Source organism: Macrobrachium rosenbergii, chromosome 12, assembly GCF_040412425.1.
Source record: "Macrobrachium rosenbergii isolate ZJJX-2024 chromosome 12, ASM4041242v1, whole genome shotgun sequence".
Lineage (NCBI taxonomy): Eukaryota > Metazoa > Arthropoda > Malacostraca > Decapoda > Palaemonidae > Macrobrachium > Macrobrachium rosenbergii.
Window position 1 is genome coordinate 65,294,945 of NC_089752.1, and position 19,886 is coordinate 65,314,830.

The window sequence follows — 19,886 nt, forward strand, 5'->3', positions numbered from 1 at the left end:
TAGATAAGTGACAGCGTCAAACTAAACGTAAATATAAATGGAAACAACGCGAGTCAAGACAAATACAGAGGCGAGGAGGACGAATGAGCGTTTAACAACGAAACAAGTTGTTAAATGAAAAGTGATTCCAGAATAACAAGGTCTTGAGGGTTAGTGGTATGGCCTAAAATGCAGAAGTCTTTATTATCGATATGTGTTTTACAAATTTTGGACTGATTTCTGATACTGGAGTGTTCTGGGTTTGAAATTCTAGTGGAGCGAGTACCTACAAAAAAAAAATAGGAAAAAAGTGCAAATGGTGATACAAGCATGAAACTTGGCTCAAATATTCTTCTTGTCCCTTGGTCTCATTATCAGCCTCCGACCACACAAAAACTTACCATTTTCCAAGATGGCCGACAGGTTTTCAAAATGGCGTCCTGTGGATATTTGAATATTGGTATTTAATTGATTAATCACATTCAAATCCCTAAGTCACTCCCAGTTTATATTAAAATATTAAAAGCAAGCCTTTATATATGTAGATACATCATTTCTCTACATAGAAATATCCAAGATGGCTGTTACTATATCAAAAATGTCTGCCAAAATGCCAAAAATTGGTACTTAAGCTCATATATGAGGCTAAAGGTCGGGTAATACATGGATTTGGGGAAACTTCAGCCTGATCAGTTCATTTTTTGTTGATTAGAAATCAATTAATCCCCAGTTTATCAATTTTCATCCTCATTTAGAAAAAAATGAGTAATAAGCTTAATGTAAAAGTGTAATAGTGTAGTGTCAGTGTACTACCAGGGCACTGGTTGACACTATAGCTGTGAAATTCAGCATGGGGTTCAGTGCTAGCTAATGGCAGAGATTTGTTATTAGTTTCCCAAATGCTATTCAGCTAGCCCACTTCAAAGTTAAACAGCTGCACCTGAATTGACAGGATGTGCCAGCGCAGGAGAGCCGAGATGGTGTACAGATCACACGGGAATTAAATAGCATTGACTGAATGATCGGGCTAGGGATAGGATTATGACATATCTGAGCCTAGTTCTATCCCATATCTGAAAGTGCATATATGTTATATAGGTGGTAAAAGGATAAACCCTCGGCCCATAGAACAAAAGCAATGGCAGGACAATCTTGGAAGTCAGCATCTTTCCTGAAGGGAGATAGCACGACTAACTGGAAGCTTTGTTGCTTGTGCCAAGAGGACACACGTGAAAGACTAGTTGATGTATCTGGTGCTGGCTATGTTACCCTTGCTACAAACATTCCTGAATTCTATAAGTTAAATGCAATGCCTATACCATTTCATCCCAAAAGGCTTGATGAAGGTGATGGAATTCTGCAGACCTCTGAAAATAACAAAGCAACATATCATGAATCATGTATGCTGAAGCTCAAAACAACAAAACTAGAAAGGAGAAGGAAGTCAATGTGTAAGACAAAAGAAGATGATGCCCCATCAGGAAAATTCACGCGTAGCAGCCAGAAGGCAGATGAAGATGCAGAAGAATCTAAGACTGAGAAAGAAGGAATATGCTTTATTTGTGACCAACCAGCACCAATCAAAGATTTGCAATTGGCCATGACATTGCCTTTACATGAAAAGCTGCAACGATGTGCCACCAACCTACTAGATGAGAAACTTCTGGCCAAGCTTAGTGCTGGAGATACTGTTTCTCAGGACCATATGTATCACCCATCTTGTCTGACAGGTGTGTACAACAGGGAAAGGGCCTGGCTAAATTCCCACAAAATTGGAGATGATCATGTGCAGTACAGACAAGAGGCATGTGCCCAAGAAAGCACAAACAAGACAAAAAATGGGCACAGGAGTTCGCCGGAGAGTAATTAGCACAGCTAAAACTCCTGGCAATTGGACCAGCTTCCTCAGGAATGACCACAACAAAACTGAACTATTTGCATATTTGGCAGACACAATCATTTCATCTCAAGCAGATGATGCATCATGCATAATTGTCACTAAAGGGGATGCTGCACTTTGTAGCAAAGCTGAACAAGACACTGCTGACCTACAAGGCTGCACTCACGAAGACGCAGATACTAGAGTCCTTTTACATGCTGCATATGCTGCAAAGCATGAAGACATCTCAAGTGCAATCATATGTAGTACAGACACTGACGTTGTCATCATAGCATTATCTAGCATAGAAAAAACTGGTTTGGACAAACTATGGATTAAATTTGGTAGAGGACAAGACATGAGGTGGATACCTGTCCAAGAAATTGCAGCAGCCATGGGACCAAAAGCCTCAGCCCTTCCCTTTTTCCATGCATTTAGCGGGTGTGACAAGGTGTCTGCCTTTCATGGAAAGGGGAAGAAGTCTGCATGGTAAACATGGACTGTGTTTCAGCGTGCCACGCCCACCTTCACCAAACTACGTTCAACACCAGCAGCTGTAGAAGATGAAGACCTGAAAATTATTGAAGAGTTCGTGGTGCTAATGTACGATAAAAATGTATATGAGGCTAGACTTGATCTCTTTGCAAGAAAGCAAAGAGCTTATGATTGCACTCCCCCTACAAGGGCTGCTCTTAGAGAGCATTGCAAGAGAGCTGCCTTTCAAGCAGGGCACATTTGGTGCCAGTCTTTAGTATGTCATCCAGTTTTGCCCAGTCCAAGACACTGGGGATGGCAACAGATTGATGGCACCTGGTTTCCGTATTGGACAGATTTGCCAATAGTAGCAAAATCTTGCCAAGAACTGAATAAGTGTGGCTACAAAAAGGAATGCCATGGCAGGTTCAAGTGCTACACATCTGGACTTAGCTGCACAGCTCTCTGCAGCTGCACTTGCTAAAACTAATTGATACACAAAACATATTGGTTTCTCTCAGGAGAGACATACTTTTTTATCTTTGGCGGCCATTTTGGAAATATGGTGTTCATATGGTGGCCATATTGGAAAGATGGGTTCACTTTATCTCTTCATGACAGTAAGAATGTCAAAATACAAATTCTCAATCATTATATGGACAGTATGCAACTTTTATAGGCTTATGAAATGAAAATATTTGAAATGTACAGCAAATTTGCCGCCATTTTGGAAAAGTGTCAGCCACCTTGGAGATGGCCAAATATTAAGGTGGCCGGAGGTTGATTTTGATTTATGGGGATAATGAGAGTTCTCAAGCCAAATCTGTTGCTTGTATCACAATTAGCACTTTTTTCCCATTATCCCGCTCCACTTTTAAGGAGTCTACTGGTGGATCCCACATGGGTCCCTGTTTGACATTCAGGGCAAGTATATTTATAAACAACGCCAGAGGACATATAAGGTGATAACCGCTCTTTAGTTTTAAAGAGTGAACTGATGGTGAATGGGTTCTTAGGGATTAAATTAAATTAAATTAACATCGTTTTCTTCTTTCTCGATAGTAAACTTTATGCTCGAGTGTATAGTATTAGCATAAAGAAATTATATTTTTAATTGACTTTTTTAATAATAACTGTTTCCTTTCAAAGCTGGTGTATAAGAAATTATATAAACTACTCAACAAACATTTCATTACAAAACCAGCAGTTTTAACCGTCCAAAAAATGAAGTTTTACGCATGCTTTCCATTTACTCATCACCTAAAATTTCACAAAATTTCACACAAATTATTCATGATCATTTTTATGCCATTGATGTGAATTTAATTCCTAAGAACCCATTCACCATCGGCTCACTCTTTAAAACTAAACAGCGGTTATCACCTTATATGTTCTCTGCTGTTGCTTATAAATACACTTGCCCTAAATGTCAAACAGGGACCTATGTGGGATCCACCAGTACATTCCTTAAGGTGCGTATCGATTCTCATCGTGGCGTAAGCTTCCATACTGGTAGCAGAATTTCAAATCCAGAACACTCCAGTATCAGAAATCACTCCAAAATTTGTAAAACACATATCGATAATAAAGACTTCTGCATTTTAGGCCATACCACTAACCCTCAAGACCTTGCTATTCTGGAATCACTTTTCACTAAACAACTTGTTTCGTCGTTAAACACTCATTCGTCCTCCTCGCCTCTGCATTTGTCTTGACTTGACTTCATGTTTCCATTTATGTACATTATGTTTACGTTTAGTTTAACGCTATCACTCCTCTAGGTCGGACCTTAACCTTTTTGTTCTGTAGCCCCTTTCACGGTTATTTTCATTTTCAGTTTACTGCATAATTTGTTACCTTTCATTTCAATGTAGAGACTTTAAAAACTTTGTTCGTTTCTTTAATTTTGATGCTGTGTATATTTCTGAAATTTTGTATGAATAATTTTCAGCTTTTTCAATTCTTAACTTTTAGTTTTAGTTTTTACGATTTTACAATGAATTTTATGTTTCATTTTAACAGCCCTGATGATGTAATTATACGGATAATTACGAAACGTTGGAATAAAGTCGGCTTGTACATCTGTGTGTGTCCTCTTCCCTTTGTTGATGATTTATATATATATATATATATATATATATATATATATATATATATATATATATATATATATATATATATATATATATATATATATATATATATCAACGAGGGAAGGCGGTGCCACTGCAAGATCACTTACACTACACTTTGCACCAGACTTTTGCTCTAGTGCACTGGTGCAAATCAGAAGTCAAGCAACCACTTCAAGAACGAAATCTTGTAGCAAGATGCTAATCGCTGTCAGAAATCCGTAGCTCTCTATTTCACAGCCAGTTCTCAAGATTAGCTAACTTCATGCTTCAAACTTCGTCTTTATAAGCTTCCATAATCTTAGTCAGTTTATGAGCTACCTAGAACGCTGTCGTACAGCGCTGCTGTCATTTAAAACTAGTTCTAAGACAACGTGGTATTGAGGAGTTGGTTCCTAGCGCCTACCATGCCAGTGAATTTACCCAACTTCCCGACTCAGTAGCGAATGAATTGCTAATATTTCATTCAACTTACCCCTTCAGCGTGAGATATGATGGAAATGAACACATGGCAACGGGTTTCAAAGAAATAAATTTCTGACTCACGTCGGGACCGAACACCGGTCTTTCAAATGAGAGTCCAGGTGCAATTATCCAAAGTGGGCGCCGTGTCTGAAAGGTGCAGCATTACCTCACAACGCTTCTAATACGCAAAATCTGTGAGCAAGATATCTGTGTTTCCTCAAGAAAAGTTACACGGAAAAAACTTCTCCCATAAGTGAGGTGCTCGCGTCTAAAAGTTAGAACAACTTTCGTCGGTGTTTCTCAAAATCAGGATTTCATGAAGTTAGTTATATTCAAATCTTTATACAATGAAAGATTTCGAAAATAACTGAAAAAGATCAAACAAAAGAGGTATTGTATCTGCAGAAAATATGGAAACGTTTTGCGTATTTTAGTTCATTTTGCTCTTTCCTCTTATACGTAGAGTTGAGTTTTCATAATCAAAAACCTAAAACTGAGATTCAGTGGCATCGCTCTCGCCTTGCCGACCACCAATCACCCAGGTGTATATAGGCTCCAGCGTCTGCTGGGGTCAAGATAAAAGGTGGAAAAAGGTGCTTGGTGAAAAAAAGACGAAACATTATACATTATACAAATATACATATATACATATATATGTACATATATATAATCACATGTATGTATATGAGTGTGTGTGTGTGTGTGTGTATATGTATATATATATATATATATATATATATATATATATATATATATATATATATATATATATATATATATATATATATATATATATATATATATATATATATATATATATATGTGTGTGTGTGTGTGTGTGCGTGTGTATGAATCGATTTTACCACTTCACGGTGATTTATATACAGTACAAGCATTAAGGTACAAATGTTGTTTAATATCCAATTCGCTCTACCTCAGAAATAATATATTTCAATATATGTTAATGGAAGGGGAAGTTTTTAGTTGATAAAAAGTTCGTCGTCTCGTGTGCTTGAACCACGGAACACGAGAACTCACGACGCACAGTTGACACCTTACCCACACGGCCATCAAGAGATATAAATTCATACCGACTCCCACCTACAAATCCCTGCCGAACTCAGGTATATGTAATTAGAGGTGATATCAACCCACCTCGACCATGATAACCGTCCAGTGTGTTTGTCACATGTAGCCATGTTATGGATGAATTTTATCACATTATATACCATGATTTGTAGGTGGGAGTCGGTATCAGTTTATACCTCTCTTGATGGCAGTGTTGGTTAAGGCATCAACTGTATGTCATGAGTTCTCTTGTGCCATGGTTCGATCCCATGAGACAACAAACTTCTTATCAACTAAAAAATTCCCCTTCAGTTAACATATATGAAAATATATTATTCCTCAGGCAGAGCAAATTGGATATATATGTACATGTATATATATATATATAATATATATATATATATATATATATATATATATATATATATATATATACACACACTCACATATACAAGTATATATATCAGTATGAAGTATAATTTTTCTTCTTTTTCACCAAGCACCTTTTTCCACCTTTTATCTTGAGCCCAGCAGATGCTGGAGTCCACACACACACGCAAACACACACACACACACATATATATGTGTCTGTGTATATATGTAGATATATACATAATGTCTAGAGATTGCATCGATTCTCTTTCCAGACATATCCGGTTAGGTGTTTACTTATCACAACTCCGCCCCTCAGGGTCTGATATACTCTTTCAGCTTTTCTTCTTGACCTCTTCCGAAGTCTGACCTTGAGACCTTCTTTGACAATTCAAATGTGTTGCAACGAAATGGTTAGCATTAAAGAAGACTTCCAAGACGTAAGCTATATCGCAGGAATGGCTTCTGCACAAGAACGGAAGTAGGGAATCAACTACAAGGAAAAATATGCCTCAAGATTTGATCTAATGCATTTGCTTCACACATATATATGTCAATATATATATATATATATATATATATATATATATATATATATATATATATATATATATATATATATAATATATACATACGCATATATATATATATATATAAAAACATACATATATAGGCTATATACATATATATAATATATATTCATTTATACATACAATATACATATATTTACAAACACACACAATATATATACAGTATATATATACATATACACATACATACATACATACATACACACACGCACACACACACACACACACACATATATATATATATATAGTCTGTATGTAGCCTATATACGCATAAAACGGGATAGCTCGTTTTACGCACATTCAAACCAGTTTTTCGGCAGAATGAGAATTTTCTGAACTCGGATTCCACATGTTAATTAAACTACCGGACATATGCAATTGTGAAACAAATGCATTAGAACAAATCTTGAGATATATTTTCCTTGTAGTTGATTCCCTACTTCCGTTCTTGTGCAGAAGCCATTCCTGCGATATAGCTTACGTCTTGGAAGTCTTCTTTAATGCTGACCATTTCGTTGCAATACCTTTGAATTGTCAAAGAGGGTCTCAAGGTCAGACTTCGGAAGAGATCAAGAAGAAAAGCTGAAAGCGTATAAAGACCCTGAGGGGCGGAGCTGCGATAAGAAAACACCTAACCGGATTTGTCTGGAAAGAGAATCGATGCAATCTATAGACATTATCTGCAAACGGGAAAATAAGCATGCGCGATTCGGTACTGCCAAAAATGACAAAGCACGATATGTATGAATAACAGTCGTAGAGACTTTCTCTCTCTCTCTCTCTCTCTCTCTCTCTCTCTCTCTCTCTCTCCACATACACACACAAACACAAAACATACATACATACATACATACTGTATACATTATGTATGTAGGTGTCTGTGCGTGTATGAGAGAGAGAGAGAGAGAGAGAGAGAGAGAGAGAGAGAGAGAGAGAGAGAGTGAGAGTCTCTCCCAAGAGTGTTATATATATATATATATATATATATATATATATATATATATATATATATATATATATATATATATATATATATATATATATATATATATATATATATATATATATATATGCGTACTAAAGTTAAGGCAGATATGTTGGTAGAGTCTACCATGGTGGTATACATTAGCCTGCTAGTAAGTAAGTATACCTTAGTTTTACCAGACCACTGAGTTGAGTAACAGCTCTCCTATAAGGTACGCATATATCTATCTAGTCATAAACAAGTTTAGAACGGCGAAACCAAATTAAGTGATTTCATACATTTGATTAGTATGAGCATAACTTTAATGACATTTTATAAACTAAGACTTTCCCAACTAGTAATTATTCTGTATGGTGAATAAAAACCAACTTTTTATTATGAATTCCGGAGCTACTGATCAAGACAAAACTAAGTTAGAGATATTGTATATTGCTCGCTATTACAGTATTCAAAACGTTCTCGCGTTCCCCTGTACTTCCTTGTTATATCTTCACGGTCTTCAGAGCTGGCAATGCAAGGTTGGTCCAGGATGGTACAGGTACTGTACGACAGGAATAGTGTGATGGCAAAAGCTGTGGCCTGATGAAGTCTGTCGTTTCCTTGTGCTTGCTTGAGATGTTTCCACTTTGGATTTTACTTTTCAACAAAAAAATTTACTCTTTCTCTATGTTCCAACTCTTTAGTTTCATCTCCCGTATTAAGAGCAACCGCTCTCTTTACACGTGACCGAGCTCTTATGGACTTAAGCATATTAACCTCTTCCCCACACGTACATGATTCCCTTTGGGCAGTGTTGCTTGGCTTGTTCTCTAAGGATACTATCTCGTGTGGAATCATAATAGTAATAGCAGTAATTGAATGTTAGGCTTATATGAAAGATTGATCAAGTTTAATAATAAATATTCTTTCACGGTCACTTCTTACGATTACTGTGACAGCTTTTGCTCGCCAACGCTCAACGCCAGCTGAGGGTTTAAGGATTTCTTTCGTTGGTTTCAATACTTTGTTATGAAGTAGCTCTACACGCCTTAGCTGCTAACATAATTTGTCGATGTTATCGAGAGAGAGAGAGAGAGAGAGAGAGAGAGAGAGAGAGAGAGAGAGAGAGAGAGATATTAGATTTCCAATACAATGTACATGAATGCCATGCATGTAATAGAATGGAATGTAATATAAAATTCAGGCCAAAGGCCAAGCGCCGGGACCTATGAGGTCATTCAGCGCTGAAAGGGAAATTGACAGAAAAAGGTTTGAAAGATGTAACAGGAGGAAAACCTCGCAGTTGAACTATTAAACAATTTTTAGGAGAGAGTGTAAAGTAAAATGGAAGAAAAAGAATACGAACGGAGGTACAGTAAAAGAAATGAAAGGGATTGTAGCTAGGGGCCGATGGGAAGCTGCAAGGAACCTTAAATAATGTTCACGTAACAGAGAGAGCGACAGATTTCTGTCAAAATATATAAGAATGCGTGTACTGGAAGCAGACAGTCAGACACACAGACAGAAAGAACAGTAATGATACGGTCCGCAAATGACAATGGACACTGAATGATGAATTACCCGAACCTAAAGGAACGTAGCGTCTGAGTGTCAGCACTAAATGCCTGATTCTAAACCAAGGTCAACTGGTATTTTTGTTGTTTAGCCTATTCGAGAACAATCGAAGGAAATAAAACGCGACGACCTTGTTGACATAGCTGGCTGCCTTGATGATACTGTAAGGTAAACACACAAGAGACAAAGACGAGTATTATTATTATTATTATTATTAACATGCGCCAATATGGCCACGTTGTTCGTTTGGTTTGTTTGTTTGATCGTCTGATCGTTAGTAAGTAGAAGCAAAAAGTTATGACTGGATTTTTAGGGAGATTTTGCCAAAGGCTAAAAACCTGGTGACTGGCAACGAGATGAGATTTTGGGAGAGTCAAGAATGTCACTTCCGAAGAGAGAGAGAGAGAGAGAGAGAGAGAGAGAGAGAGAGAGAGAGAGAGAGAGAGAGAGAGAGAGAGAGCCGAGCACTCAGATTTGTTTCGAAATAATATTCCAGGCTTAAGAAACTAAAACTCCACTCACCATTACCGTGAAGTTTTGTAACCAAATTTACTTATTGCTTCTACACAGGAAGACTCACTGACGGCATTACCTCCCTTTAACCTGCACGATTATCAACTTGCAGAACCTTCTTCCACAAAATAAAATCCTGGCGGCTTAGTTGGTTTTCATGGAATTGGCCTGATGCTTGCAGAGGTCCTTGCCAAAAGGCAGCCAGTAAGTGGGGAAAAGTTGGAAGGAATGCCTTGACAGAATCTGCATATATGAAAAAAGAGAAGAAACCCCCCTTCCTTGTTTTGTGTTAATGGGCTTCTTGAGTGATGAAAATCACTCTGTTTGAAAAGAGCTACGTTACGTGATTCAAGCAATACAGAAGAAGCAGAGAATTCCACATTCTCGGCTCGAATTAAACTTGGGGATAACTGAAGGTAGATGAGAAACTCCTTACTAGCTAGACCCGAAGAAGAAGAAAAAAAGAATAAAGAAGGAAAAGGAGTCGGGATTTAATCCCGAAGAAAGAGACTCACTGTTAAGGAAAACATAAAGAAGAAGAAGTTGGAAAGTACGGCCGTGTAAGGTCAGGAGATAAAGTAACTGGACAAAAACTTAGGATGAAAATAGTACTAATCGCCGGAATCGACGACTTCTAAGGATTCCGGTTTTGTGAGCTTTTTGACAGGCACAAAAACCAGCCACCTTGGTTGCAGAAAAAAATCGCACTTCATTAGGTATGAATTATTATCCGCTCGGTTTGATAAAATATAAATTCCGTAAATCTTAGTAAAAAAAATCGCGAATCTTGGTGAAAAACGATCATTGAAAATTATGTATTTCAATGAATTGTCTGAATAAGTTGACCTTATATAAAGCCAAGGAATATAAGATTAGTTTTGGAGGTGAACCCAATTCCCAGTTTTGGTATTTAATACAATATATATCTCCCGAGTTCGATTCTTCGATGAGGAATTAGAGGAATTTATTTCTGGTGATAAAAATTCATTTCTCGCTATAATGTGGTTCGGATTCCACAATAAGATGTAGGTCCCGTTGCTAGATAACCAATTGGTTCTTAGCCACGTAAAAATAAGTCTAATCCTTCGGGCCAGCCCTAGGAGAGCTGTTAATCAGCTCAGTGGTCTGGTAAAACTAAGGTATAGTTACTTTTCGAGAGGTTGCATACGGATTTGAATGAAATAGCATGAAGGTACGGTATGGGGGGCAGTAGGCCAAGAAGCATTGACTACATTTGACGATGGATTCGGATCCAAATGCGGATCCAGGATCTTTTTTGGGTAAGGCGGGGAAAGTGACGGCAGACTTCTGTGAACTACCGTATTAGTCCATTTGCCAAAATGGGTAACCTTTGAATGTTCTATAGTACAAGGTTTCTTGATAGATTTGCTATCCTTTTGGGCAACTCGTGTTATATGTAAATAATGGCCGCCATTACTAAAAAATCTAGTTTCTTCTACATCTTTGTTTCTATACATGATAATATTAATAATATGGTGTCTATCCCTATGTTTTTAAGGTCAAGGAACATGATAAACTCATTAAATATTTTGTTGCAGGTATATATTATGCCTAAATGCAATATGGGATACCATCGATGAGGGTATTACCGACCTGCGTTTATTATCCTCCAATCAGGCGTAACATACTTTTTATATAAAGTATATAATAGCTGTCAAAGGAAAACAAACTTTTGAGCCCTTTATTTTATATTGTTTGATTTCGTTAATATTTTGATAGGTGACGATAATACACGCCAGACGTTAAGCTGACGATAATACCCTTCTTTACGGTACCCAAAAATGTCATCATGAAGGTGTTTGGAACTCTGTGTCAAGTGATCAGTTTGGTGAACAAACTGCTATCAAAATAGCAAAAGGTGGTATGAGAGGTATGACACTGTCACCTGACCTGATTACTGAATGGATCGATTCATTCCCTATCTCTGCCTACCTCTCAGATGCCATGGAAAACTTGTACATGGGCCAAGTTTGCAATGCAATAACACCAATGAAGCACAAAGAGGAAGGTGAAAAGAGGCCAAAGCTTGATGCTGCAGAACTAGTAAACATTCCCACCCACTGAAAAGTGAGAGTGATGTCTTGTATAACACTGTCAATGGCCAAGTTCCTCCAAATGAAGTCAATGTTGAAGATGCATTATTGATTGGAGAGAAGATGGTAGCTTCATTTCGTGATTCACTACCATCTGGATTTCATGCAAAACTTTCCAGCCCCGTTAAGACAATGGAACGGTTAAAGCATGGTATCAGAGTTGGTAACAAGACTGTCTTTGACATGGAAGCCCTATTCCTTCTCTTGCTTATGATACGTCAACAGCGTCAGCTGCAATTAGAAAACATCTTTGAGTATGAGTTGTGTGCTGTCCCTTCCTCGCTCAATGATGAGTACGGCTGTTTGCGAAAGGTCACCAAAGCTGTACTTGCTAGAAGGCTTGGTGTGCTACAGCAAAGCCCAGTGCCTCCAAGCATCATTATAGTGAATGCACAGCAGCTGCTCTATCACAATTACTTGGCCTCATGGTGCTGATGCATCTATCCTTGTTGAGAGTATTAAGCACCGTCTCTCGTTATACTCTCTTGATAGTGACAAGTATTACGATCTGTCAACCAAAGACTATGAGAAAATGCGACGTGGTGATGAGGGTACCACCAACTACAACCTGACTATCAGCAGTCTACTCCCAAACAGAGATACTATTACGAAGAATAAACGAAACAAAAAGCAACTGTCATTGGTACTATGGGAGATAAAATAACGCTAGAAAGTCAAGAAGACTGTCTCTTTTCAGATGATGAGGCTGATGTGACAATGATTACATACTTACTGATGGCAGCTGAGTGTCACAGGGTAGTAAGAATCCTCAGTGATGATACTGATGTCCTAGTACTGCTGATTTACTGGGTTTGGAAAACTCAGCTACAACATACATGTAAAGTTCAGATGGAACGTTGGAATGGCGACATTGTAGACATCAATGCAACCTGTGAGAAGCTAGGTCCCAAGTGTTTGCAGCTATTGGGAATGCATTCACTAAGTGGTTGTGACACTGTGTCTTACCCTTTTAACACAGGAAAAGTCAGTGCTGTAAATGTCTTGCAGGCAGGAAATTTCCCAGGATTATCTGAGATACTTGGAGAGATAGATGCCTCAGAAAATTACCTGTTGCAAACAGGCCAGCAGTTCTTCATAGCACTATATGGCCAGCCTCCAGGCACCTCAGTGAATGCAGTTCGCTACAGGATATATACAAGAAAGAATGGAAAAACAGTGCGCATTATGGCCATGCCTCCTACAGATGCCAATCTATTGCTCCATGTACAACGGGCACATCTCCAAATGATATTATGGAAAGAAGCTGATCAGCAAGGCCCTCCAACAGTGGACATCAGCAAGTTCGGATGGCAGGTGAAGGATGGCGTCCCAACACCGGCATTTGCTTCTGATTCTCCAGCTCCTCCTGGCCTAATTGATGTTCTTAGTTGTGGTTGCAAAGCAGTAGACAAGGCCTGCAGCTCTACGTCCTGATCCTGTCAAAAGAGCCAGTTGCCCTGCACTATTTATTGTAGGCTATATGTGGAGGCACAGATGGATGCAATAATCCATTCACAGTCACTAGTCAAGTGAATGAAAATGACAGTGACTGTTCTGAGAATGAGTTGGACAACAGTTAGCTTGTATTTTCCCTTTACACAGCTAAACACATAATTTTTCTATTACTATTAGGAGCACGTATATGTACATGAAGCAAGAAGCTGTGTATCTTGGCAGTTAAAAATACACCCAAAAGCTTAAGTTTAACTTGTAAGAACAGTTTGCAATAATAAATATGTCGAATTTCATGTATTGTTGTAAGATTTTTATAACTTTATTGTCATAATGTCTGTACAAATAAAACTGCACAGATTATGGCTGTTTTTGTGACATATTAATCCTTGACCATGAAAACACGGGTATAGACATCCCATATGACATATTATCTTGCAAATTTACAGAGACATTGAAAAAAATTGAATTTTATATAATGGCGACCAAGATTTGCATATTTCAGGATTTGCCCAAAGTTGTCAAGAGGACAACCCAGTTAAAATACTTCAGAAAAACCAGGATATTAGATATATACCATAATACCTTGTACTATAAAAGATTCATAGGTCCCCAATGGAAATCATAAGAGTGGCAAATGGACTATATTACAGCTTCCCAGTAATAGCAGCTACGTTGTCAACTATGTTTTCTAATGAAGAGTCGTCTTGATTTTGAAAATTTTACCTCAAGTGTTATTAGTAACGTTACTTTCTCTTTAGTTTTGGTAAAGAAAATTTTATAGAGAGCTGTAACTGTGTTTTTTATGTCTTGTGATATAGCATTTGTTCCAAAACGGCATCTACTATATTTATGTGAGCGCGTGTTTAAGGTGAAAAGTTTATAGCAATGTCCCAAAAAATTCATGAAAACAGAGTACCATGGGTATACCAAAAACATATATATCTACAGAATATACCCCATAAGGCATGAGCGTGGCATTTTACTTCCAAGTATTCTAGTTACGCCAGTGTACAGTACCCGCTCCATGGAACAGAAATGACTGAAATGTTTACATCATCTCCCAGTTGCATAACGCAGATACATATATAATAATACATCAAGTGGTAAATCGTGACGCTCGGCATTTTCTTGTTTTTGTGTTCAGTGAACGTGAAGTCAGTTTCCTCGGACTGCGTAACGTCTGGAGACGATATGTGGATAAATATTATCCTTTATACAGGAGGGTTGGTTGGTCTAAAATAGGCTGAGGCAGATTTCTGACTGCATAGGTCCTTGCCTAAAGTGTGGTAAGGTGTTCAAAGGGGCTCTGACCAAACAACAGAAACCACGCAATTCATGGTAAGATATTCGTAACACCCAATGGGCCCACTGAGACGTCATTTGAGAAGAAGCCCCACTCTTTTTATTTTCCCCCCACCCCACACCACCCTCTAGTCCTCTACCCGCTTCACCCGGGGCCTGGGCTACGTAATTGCATTGGATTAGCCGTAGTAACATTGGCTCTAAATCTTTAAGGGAACACAAAACTTTCTTTGTGGTTCACATACACGGCGAAATTCCTCTTCTGGATATTGAAGCTTATTATTATTATTATTATTATTATTATTATTATTATTATTATTATTATTATTATTATTACTAAGCGAAAGATAGACACAGGATGGGTTGATGAAATATAAAGGGTATAATTCGGAAGGTTAGAGTGCCACGGAGAGGAGGACGTAGGAAGTGCTAGACAAATGATGTGGAAAAAACTGCAGTAAAACAAGGGCCTTCCTAACAACCAAGAACCACGAAGAGGGCGCGCGCAGAGTGTTGGTGGACCGCAGCTGCGCGTATGATGGTCAACACGCTACCGATGTGCTACTGAAGCGACTAATCAGATGGAAATGATTTGCATGTGAGTTTCATACATGATTCAGCAGTTCAAAGTACAAAGTTGGCAGCAACCTCTGTAGATTTTTTTTTCCTCTGGAACCATCCCCTGTTCAGGGAAACAGCTTCCTATAGTGTCAATCATAATGATAATTATACCCTCATGAAAAATCACAAAGGTCTTTCATTTACAAAAATAAAAACAAGTTTCCTCTTCTTCTTCTTTTTCTTTTAACGTGCTTTTATTCCCATTTTTGTATGGGGTAAGCACGATATGCAATGAAATTTCCGTAACTAAAGAGTTTCCAGGGAAAATCAGAACCCCTTACATCTTCAAAATTCGATGCCTCAGATTAAATTCCCGGAAAGGTTATTTTATCCACAAATATCATTACTTGGCCATGCGTATCAACGATCATTCTCCTACAGCTTTTGGAGTCTTTGAGCTTGTGTCTGTTATCATTACTCAAAAGGATGCATCATTAATTCTCAAAAGCATGCTTTGTCAATTTCCAACATTTCTGAGAAAAACTGAAATAATAAGGCAAGAGAGAGTACGCAAAAAGCAACGCGATAATAATAGATGAAGAATGGATTAATGGCGTTAAATCCTGCAGGTGTTTTGGAACAAAGATATCTAGTACGAACAATGGGCTGGCTGAACAAGATCTATAAATTAAATCAATTGATGTTGCGTATGAAGATAGACTAATATGATTATACTTAAGTCCCATACGATATGTACCGCTTTACGGACATCAATCATGTTCAGTGAATGACAATATACTTGAAAGATTTCGTCGATTTGAGAATAAAGTTTTAAGACTGCGTATTTAGAAGTCCAGAGAAAAAACGAAGATATGTCTGTAAATGAATTAATGATGAAAGGGAGGTGGCTTGACCATGTATTTCGTACACTTCCTATGAGAATAGTCGGTGATTGTCAACTGGGCTCCTGTGGGCACCAGAAGAGTTGTAGCACCCACACCTATCGTACTTCAATGGAAATTATAAGGAGGAGGGCTGGAGATGAACCAGAACTGATGTGTGGACAGCACAACCCAGCAAACATATGAAAGCAAAATTCACAAAAGCCCTTTGCTTCGCTCGGCGTCGCAGGTAATGACAAGCATACTCATGATCATGATCATGATTCACAATGGAACCATCCTAAGGGACAAACTTTTACTGAACACAATCTCCACACAATTATGATTAAAATAAAAAAAAAATCAGGGTAATAAAAAATAAAAAATACATGTAAAAACAAATTTGAATAATTAAAGAACCATTGGTCACAACAGCTCAGTTGCCAGTTCATAAGAAGGCATGAATGAATAAATCAGTTATGACGACATAACTATGATACATTCCCACACACACAAACACACACACACACCCATATATATATATATATATATATATATATATATATATATATATATATATATATATATATATATATATATATATATATATATATGTACTACAGGTCTACCCAAAGCCAAATCAAAAGTCCTTCAAAAGAAGGCATCGTGCTTACCCCATACAAAAATGGGAAAAAGCACGTTAAAAGAAGAAGATATGTATAATATGCGTGTGTGTTTGTGTGTGTGTCATATCCAACAGGAAACAGAAATGGATTAAGCATCTCGATGACAGCAAAGAATAATCACAGATATTCCTATCCATGTAAAGGAAATAGAGTAATGAGTCTTGGAGGAAAGCTTGTCAGAAACATCGACACAACATAGAAATTGGAAATGATGCAGAGAAAGAAGTGTAATGCGTTTATGTGTGCGTATGTATGTTTGAAAGAGAGAGAGAGAGAGATTCTTACCTTTTACAGTGGGGCAATTCCTTTTGAGTACTTTCTGTAAGTCCTGCAATAACAGCTGCTGTCACTCGTCTGCAGTATTTGCTAAGGTCCAATAACGCTTTGAATTCCAATTTCTCTCTTCGCTGACGTATAGATATTAGAAAGCACTGTCAGTGGTAAAGACATACGTCAAAGCCACAGAGCAACATTTCCAAAACCGTTAGGGATATCGTTTGTGTTGCATCATCACACAATCACTGTACACAAAGATCAAGAGAACGAGTAATGGGTGTTCGAGCACACCACAACATGAGGACTGAGGACTGGTACCGGCCCGCACACTAGCTTTAAGCTAACTTTGAAAGGTGCCAGAAGTATAGATATTTCTCTCTCATCTCTGTTTTATCCTGCCAGAGGCAATGAGGAAGTGCCTTGACCAATGTTAATAATCGACCTGCACTGCCGATGTTAGTGTATACAGAAGAATGTTGTCACTGCTGATCGATGTTTTCACAACCAGCAGACGACGCACCACGCGTGTCCAAGGCTGCCAAATGCCACTAGATGAAAAGTTTTACCGCCCAAAGAAGAGTTGCGACTACCATAGATATGAAATAGCTAATAGATTAAACTCAAACTAGGTAAATTTCTTTTGCAATGTTTGTTAACCATAGTGCATATATTTACATGATTTGTATTTTTTTTTTTTATTCTGTAACTATATTTCTTAAATATAAGGTGTCGTTTGCACCGGTAAATCACTTCTACTGATACCAGTTAAAAGACTGAAGCAACAGTTATTCTCTTAGAACTGAATTTTGTAAATCACAACGCTATGGTTTCATTTATTATTCGTCGAGGTACTGGGATTCATTTGTGATGGTGAAGTGCATTCATCAAGGTTTTGGCAGAATTTGATTTTCCAGAACTGCACATTCGCGCACGATGAGAGAGAGAGAGAGAGAGAGAGAGAGAGAGAGAGAGAGAGAGAGAGAGAGAGAGAGAGAACGTTACAACCCCATACCATGCTACTTTGGCTGTCCTTATCTAATCGCACTTTAGTAAGGAAAGATAATGCGTGCTTAAACCTTTAGGATATATATATTAGGTTACAGCGCATCCATAAAAACCATAAGATTTTAACATTCTGAATCTGGACATTAAGTCACAGAATAAACTTAGTTATCTCTCTTACTCACAACCTGCTAGGTCTTGCGGCGTTCCTGGTTATGTTTATATGAATGAACACTGCCAGGAGGTTAATACTCTAGCATAGGGTCAAGGCTCTGCTTAGTAAAATACAGGAATTGCTGGAACTTGCAAGAAACCTTAGAAGCTGATGCAAACGGTTGAATAAGAATAATAACAGTAACATTCGTTCATGGCGCAAAATTCTTTCTCCTCTTGTCTATTTTAACTTCACCGTTATTTTTATCAGTTTTTTATTTGTTTTTATCGTACTCTGTGTCTTTCATTCCAAAAAACAAAAGAGTCATCACTCGCTGTGTTTCTCAGGCGTCCTTGTAACTTTTGTTACTCCCACCAACATCTAAGGCCAGTGGTAAGTTTCAGTCAATCGACAGGGGAACAATTGTATGAACAGTGACTGGAGTTCGTTTGTGGTTACAATGTTAAGGACTGGCCAGAACTTTTGTTTCACTTCACTGAGCGAGGGACCAGTATTGTAGCAACCGTGTAAGCGGTTGATGAGTCTCACAAGGCAGACTCTACGCACTGTCGTTCAGTCTGCATTTCTTGAAGTGTCATAGAGCTCTTACACATACTGTACACTCATACGCTTGTATACTTGCGTACCTGATTCACATATGCATGACATTATTATTATTATAAAAAAAAATAGAACGCGCGAGCACACATATATACAGGTATATATATATATCATTTCTTTTCACCCTTCTCTGGCTGATTTGTTGATATATATATATATATATATATATATATATATATATATATATATATATATATATATATATATATACATATACATATATATAATATATAATATGCATATACATCAACAAACCAGCCAGGAGAAGGGTGAAAAGAAATTATTTGAACAAGCGCTTTCATGTATTTCTACACCTCATCAGGGTTCAGGTACAAGTGCCAAGGAAACAAGTACAGAGTCACAAGAAGACTTCGTGTCAAGACAATTCTAAAAAGACAAACTATGCTAACAATCACCAAACAGCGGTAATGCTCCATAGCCTACTTGTTATAAAATAACCTTCGTTAAAATTTCACCAACTTTGTATAAACCTAGGCTGATATTTAATAAATTGTCAGTCTTTTTTTAAGTACACAGGATTCTACTAAATTTCTTTTCACTATACCTTTGCAAAACACAATTTCCTTTGATTCTATCTAATTAATACCATGATTACTATTATTCATATGTACAAATAATGCATTTGACATGTTACCAGCTCTTACACTCTATTTGCCCTGTTTTAGTCGAACAGCCAGTGTCTTACCAATTTGTCCTACATAAGTTTTATTACATTGTTTACACGGAATCTTATAAAAAATCCTGTCCCATTTCCCGGTGAATTTTTAATGAGTAAATTTCTAATTGTTCCTAGCGGTTTAAA

At 37.6% G+C, this 19,886-nt stretch overlaps 1 protein-coding gene across 4 annotated transcripts in view; it reads right to left on the reverse strand.

Moving 5' to 3' along the window:
- Positions 1 to 17,840, reverse strand: part of LOC136843704 (solute carrier organic anion transporter family member 74D-like) — a 165,224-nt gene extending 147,384 nt beyond the window's left edge. For 2 of the 4 annotated variants that reach the window (XR_010854652.1, XM_067112291.1), the window contains exon 1: positions 17,296 to 17,837. The gene's annotated coding sequence lies outside the window, so the exon portion shown is untranslated. Of the gene's footprint in view, positions 1 to 17,295 lie in introns of all 4 variants that reach the window. The other 2 variants (XM_067112290.1, XM_067112292.1) reach the window with 2 other exon arrangements.
- Between the last annotated feature and the right edge of the window lie 2,046 nt (positions 17,841 to 19,886).